This window comes from Ascaphus truei, chromosome 18 (assembly GCF_040206685.1).
Source record: "Ascaphus truei isolate aAscTru1 chromosome 18, aAscTru1.hap1, whole genome shotgun sequence".
NCBI lineage: Eukaryota > Metazoa > Chordata > Amphibia > Anura > Ascaphidae > Ascaphus > Ascaphus truei.
Genome location: NC_134500.1, coordinates 12,473,675 through 12,480,010, shown reverse-complemented (window position 1 = coordinate 12,480,010; position 6,336 = coordinate 12,473,675).

The window sequence follows — 6,336 nt, the reverse complement described above, 5'->3', positions numbered from 1 at the left end:
CTTATAACGCTGTGCTTGGGGTCCAAATAATCACATCGTGCTATAAGCGGATCGCGTTAGAAATAATGTACAATTGTATGTATTGTACAATAAAGTATTTAAGATTCCAATAATCGTGTTGTAAATTATTCATAAGTACAAAAATTGGGAGCCGCGCTTGCATCGCGCTATAAGCGGACCCGCGTTGTAACGGATCGCGTTATAACGGGGTTGAACTGTATATGTTTCTGGGGGCGAGGGGGAGTTGCCGCTTTAATGATGGAGCGCAGAAAAAAATATAATGCGGGTGGCCATTATTTTTGTAACCCACGTGAATGGTGTTTTCCAATTGGCACAACTTTAGTGTCTTTACTTAACAGAACATCTGCCTAACTACTAGAATAAAGCGCTGGTTTTACTGATAACAACTATTCGGAATAGAAGTTAAAATTGTGGGTGTTAAATAAAAAATAGATAAAAGGCATAGATATTCTTATCTTTTCCTTTGCTACTTTTTTGGGTGCGACTTTTGCTGCATTAAATGCTGTTTTCAGTGTATTCAAAAAAAGAATACAAAAAACATACATTTGTGCTTACAAGGTAACCGTCAGAAATATCTAGATTACGTTTTTTTTTTATTACAGGATAGAAGCAGGGGGTCTCCAGAGCTGAACTGTGTTCATTTAATTTCTGGTGACCCCCTGCTTCCAGAGATACTCACCTCCATAGTGAGTGCCGGCATTTCTGCAGCATGGGAACTGTGTGCGTAAGATAAGGGCGGCTTTAAATGTCCCGCGGGCCAATAGGAAGCCGCAACGTCACCCCTTGCGGCTTCCTATTGGCCAGCGTGACTAGGACATTTAAACATCCACAGAGATACCGGCGCCCCCTACAGCGGTAAGTATCTCTGGAAGCAAGGGGTCCCCGGAGCTGAAACTACACAGTTCGGTGCCGGAGACCCTCTGCTTCAACTAGGTCATTTAAAAATGTTTTAAATGCAATGTGGCCCGTTCTGCTGCTTTGAGCTGACTTCATGCCATCAAACTGGGCCTGTAAACCCAGAGGAAAACATCCATCCGAACTGAGAATTAGGGTTTAACCCCACCTGCTGTTTGTGTGGGGCAGTGTGGAAGTCCAGACGTCAAAAGATTTACTGCTACTGGTTAATCCAACACTCCAGAGCTGTCAGGGCTGGAAGACATTGTGTCTGCTACGGCAAAGCCTGTTTAGATAAAAGTCCAGAATTGAAAGCAGCAATCCTGATGACTTTCAGTAGTGATTTTTGTTATTCACATCATTCAAACTAGGGGGTCGTCGGGGCTAAAACACGCTATTATTAACTCGTCCCCCCCCCCCACCCCAGCGGTGGATTTCAAGATCCGTCGCCCCTAGGCAGTTATATGTGGCGGCCGCCTCTTTGCTGCCGCCCTCCTTCTCCTTCCGAATTGGACCATCAAAATGGCGCCATGGGCGTCACAAACGGTATCATATGTTTTTCTGTTCAACAGAATCACTGTAATTCTGTATCGTGTGCAACCCTCCCTGCCCCGGCTTCTATGGTGATTGCATCGGTGTGTTATGTGTGGGGGTTACCTGAACTCAGGGGCTGGATTCAGGCGGCTGGAAGATGAGGTAGCAAGGTTGTGGCATAACGGGTGCCAGGAACCTTTGTCATACAACAGTCTTTTATTCAGTTCCCCGGGCACGGGTACCGCACACCACTCTTTATACAATGTTATAATGTCTCTCTATTTCTTGTTATCGATGATTTATGCGCTTCCATGAATGCCCATGCTTAACAGTCAGAGGGAGGTACTGTATATCTGTTAGTTGCTTAACTGTTCTGAGACCCCGGCCCCCCTCATTTGGGATACCCCTCTGTATTATCCCTGTAATGCTAGTCCCATTGAGACTCTTAGCGGGTCCTGTACAAGTGACTCTAATACCTTTTGTCGGTGTGCGAACTGCCACTTCCCTACTGCCGAAGCAGATCCGCGGTTAGAACCGGCATCCAGGACTCCTCGTTACCGAGGCCCTCTGTGACATGCCGTTTGCATACTTCAAAGCTTATCTTAATCTTCTTATGGGTTCCTAATTTAAAGGGCACTATCCTTATCTACAACATATTAAACAGAGCAGCCTGGCCTGTGCTATTACTTTATAAACATGACTTATCCACTCTCCCCGATGCTCCTCTTCTCTTGTCTACCTGGAACCTAACCTTCTTGAACTTTCCCCTCCCTTTATATACTCTCCGTGATGTCATGACCCCATTACAACATATGGTGGTGCTCAGTACATGCTAACCATACTAGTAACCCTTTAGAGGTGTTACACTTGTATCACTTATTGCCCTTGGCTGTTCTGCTAATGATACCTGCACATTAACTTCCTAAAGCATTTAAAGGGGATAATTAGAGTGACACTTTTTCATCAAAAGAGAAGGATCCGCCATAGCCCAGATTCACCAAAAGGTACTAAGCTTTAGCAGGATTTTACTCCTATTCATGTGAATAAAAGCCCTTATTCTATAAGGTGCGATAGCTCTGATACGGCACTACCCCATTGAAAGCCCCACTGAAGTCCATAGAGTTTTCTGTGCTATTGCGCCAAATGGGCACTATCGCAGTTTATAGAATGACGGCCAAAGATTGTACGAACTCTTCAGTATTCAATTCAACAGTGTATCATCTGCCTACCTGAATAAACATCTCCATGCATTCTCCCACGTAATTGTCGTTTTTCACTGTCTAACTCAGGGGTGGGCAACTCCAGTCCTCAAGGGCCACCAACAGGACAGGTTTTCAGGATATCCCTGCTTCAGCACAGGTGGCTCAATCAGTGGCTCAGCTCAAAGACTGAGCCACTGATTGAGCCACCTGTGCTGAAGCTGGGACTGATGGAGCCACCTGTGCTGAAGCAGGGATATTCTGAAAACCTGACCTGTTGGTGGCCCTTGAGGACTGCAGTGGCCCACCCCTGGTCTTACTGCTGCAGTTTGCCTTGTATAGTGTGATATGAACATTTCTTTTTGCTATTCACATTGAAACACACATCGTCTTCTTCATGCAGGCTGCTGATGGTACACTCCCTGCCTTACCTCCAGCGTCCCACCCTCTGCAAAACCCCACAGCACAAGTTTGCATAATTGCATGCATACAGATAATGGCGCGCCCTTGATTTATTCTACACTCTGTTCCTGCACTATTGCCTCTTTTAAGATGCATGATGTCTGCTAAAGAAGTTATAAGTGCTGTGTCGTAAATAGCTGGAGTATGGCAGTGAGATCTATACTTACATTGCAATGAGATGGGAGTAAGTGCAAACATATGCATTGCCAACTTTTTCATTCATAGCTTTTAGCTCTTCTGAGAGCGCTGTTCTGTCCTGAACGTACACTTAATAGGGTTCCAATGAGCTGTAACCATTCTCTTTGGATGTTTTTTCAAGTGGTTCCCACAGGTTACAATATGATTTATTTAGTGTTTCAGTATCTCTGTCAAAGTAGATATAATGCTTCTACTATCCTTTAAAAATATTATATTTAGTAATCCATAAATCACAGGGGCCGTGCTTTAAGGCACAAATGGAAGGCGTATTTTCATCTGACGCGTTTCGAGTGTGATCGTACCATCGGAAACATGGCTTCCAGAAGCCAAGGAACCTGCCAAGCGTTCAAAGTCAGTGTGCAAGGTCATGCAGGCTTTTATATGCTGCCATTTTCGCAACAAGTAGAGAAATTCTGGTGAAATCTGGCTACAGTACATTCTGGCAAAATTGGGGACATTCTGGCATAATTTGGAACAATGTTTTCGGAAAATGTCTAAAAAAAAATGTGAAATTTAAGAACAAATGGTGAATGTTTGAAGACGTTTGCACCTCTCTAGAGCTGCCATCATTACTTATCCATTACAATGTAGCAAATGTATTGTTGAATTAAAATAAAATGCAGTGGCATATACTGTACATGTAGACATGTGTTTTTGTAGCCAATACGAAAAAGGGAAGACAAACGCCCTGGGGGTGAATATGTCTGGCAGTGAGTGAGACACAAGCATCAGGGTTTTTGTAGCAGATATATACTGTAATATGAAAGTGTCTGCATCAGGTAAAGTACGTTCCCTAATATCGTGAACTGAAGAATAGAGCTAAGGAAATCGCATGGGCCAGATGCACTAAGGGGCCTATGCAGAGAGCAGCGCTAGAATAAATTGGAGAGTTTAAGAAAAAGTAGCTTTAATTGAGAGTTTTATTCTCCATATGCAGAAATGGGCGAAATCCGCTATTTTTAGCATTACTGCATGTGGAGAATTGTAAATGAGGAGATGCGCGCAGCTGAAAGGGAGAAAAAAAAAATCGCGCATTTTTTTTTCTCCCTATAGCCGGCGAGCTCCTGCTTCTTGCCAACGTTAGTTGGTGGAGAAAATTGACGAAAATCGCGCCAAAAACAGCCGCTAGATGGCGAGCGCGCCTTTCTGAATTTGGATATTTATCAGACTGGCGAGATGTAGGTTCTCGCCAGCCGGGCGGCGAGATTTATAAATAGAAGAAAAAAAATGGCGCTTTTTTCATACCTCGCCATTTTTGGCTGTTTTTAGCGCGATTTTCGCCGGAAAATGGCGAGATTGTTAATAGCGCTGCTCTCTGCATGAGGCCCAAAGTCCATTTAAATCGGGGCAAATAATGTCAGGTTACCAGAATAGGGAACAGACGTTATTATCCCTGAGTGTAACGGGTATGCAGTACACTAAGCTAATTATATGCAAAAAGAACTGCCAATGTTTAACTCGTTAACTGGTTAACATTAGGTTAATTGAGCACTACCTTGAGTGGGGAGGGGGGGGAGAGGGAGGGGTGGTGGAGGGGGAGAGAGAGAGAGGGATGAGGGAGAGAGAGGGAGGGGGGAATGAGAGGGATGGGGGAGAGAAAGGGATGGGGAGGGAAAGGAAGGGGGAGGGAAAAGGAGGGGGAGGGAAAAGGAGGGGGGAGGGGGGGATAGAGGAGGGGGGATAGAGGAGGGGGGGAGAGAGGGAGGGGGAGAGAGGGAGGGGGGGAGAGAAGGAGGGGGGGGGGGGGGGTGGAGGGGGGAGGTGGAGAGAGGGGGAGAGAGAGGGAAGGGGGAGAGAGAGTGAAGGGGGAGAGAGGGGGGAGGGGGAGAGAAGGAGGGGGGGGGAGAGGGAGGGGAAGAGAGAGGGAGGGGAAGAGAGAGGGAGGGGAAGAGAGGGAGGGGAAGAGAGGGAGGGGAAGAGAGAGGGAGGGCATTAGTGCGTACAGTATGTGATGTTATGGGGAACGCCTCTTTGGCATCTCATTAGCACTAACGGCCGGAAACAAAATAACCATTCCTTATTTAAGGAGTAACACTGGGGTAACGTTACTTGCTTTAGTGTAGGGGTGGCCAACTCCAACTCCAGTCCTCAAGGGCCACCAACAGGTCATTCTGACAGAGCCACTGCTGGACAAACAATTTCTGCAAAGGGCCGGTCTCCTCTGGGACAGACGTACAAAGTAGCGCTCTACTGACGCAGTCACAATGAGGTTCTCCATTTATTGTAACAGCCAAGAACCCAGGAAAGACAACGTTTCAGGTCCCACATGGACCTTTCATCCGGCAAACCACCGTCGGGTAGCGGACCGTCGGATTGCCGATCCAATGCTTATCCGTTCCCACGTCGGATGATGCGGTCAGCGGAATGCGTTCTCTAATCGCCCTGTGCTCGTTCAGTCCCACTTATCTTAACACATTGTACCGTAGGACAGGGGGGCTCAACTCCCGTCCTCAAGACCCCCCGCCCAAAAGGTCAGGTTTTAAGGACATCCCAGCTTCAGCACAGGCGGCTCAATCAGTGGCTCAGTCTGAGCCCCCTGCGCTGAAGCTGGGACTCATTGACCACCTGTGGTGAAGCAGGGACTGGCTGAGCAACCTGTGCTGAGGCTAGGACTGATTGAGCCATCTGTGCTGAAGCTGGGATATCCTTAAAACCTGACCTGTTGGGGGGTTTTGAGCATTGGAGTTGAGCACCTACCTACTTTGAGCAACTACCGTAGAACATCGATTTGCTTCTCACGTCTCGGCAACGCAGTTTGTCGCCATCTTCATACCACAGGCGCTGAAATGAAAAGTCCTCGATATTATTATCTTGTATGGAAAAACGTGACTACATAAGATGCAGAAAAAAAAAGCTTTGTTTACTAATAAGAGGTCTTGTTAGGGTGACCAGATCTTCAAAATGAAAAACCGGGACACTTTAAAACAATGTACATCACGTCACGCCCCCCCCCCCCCCTCTTTGCCATGACAACAAGACACTAAACGTCACGGCGGCATCAGTTGACATGACAATGGGATGCAGTATG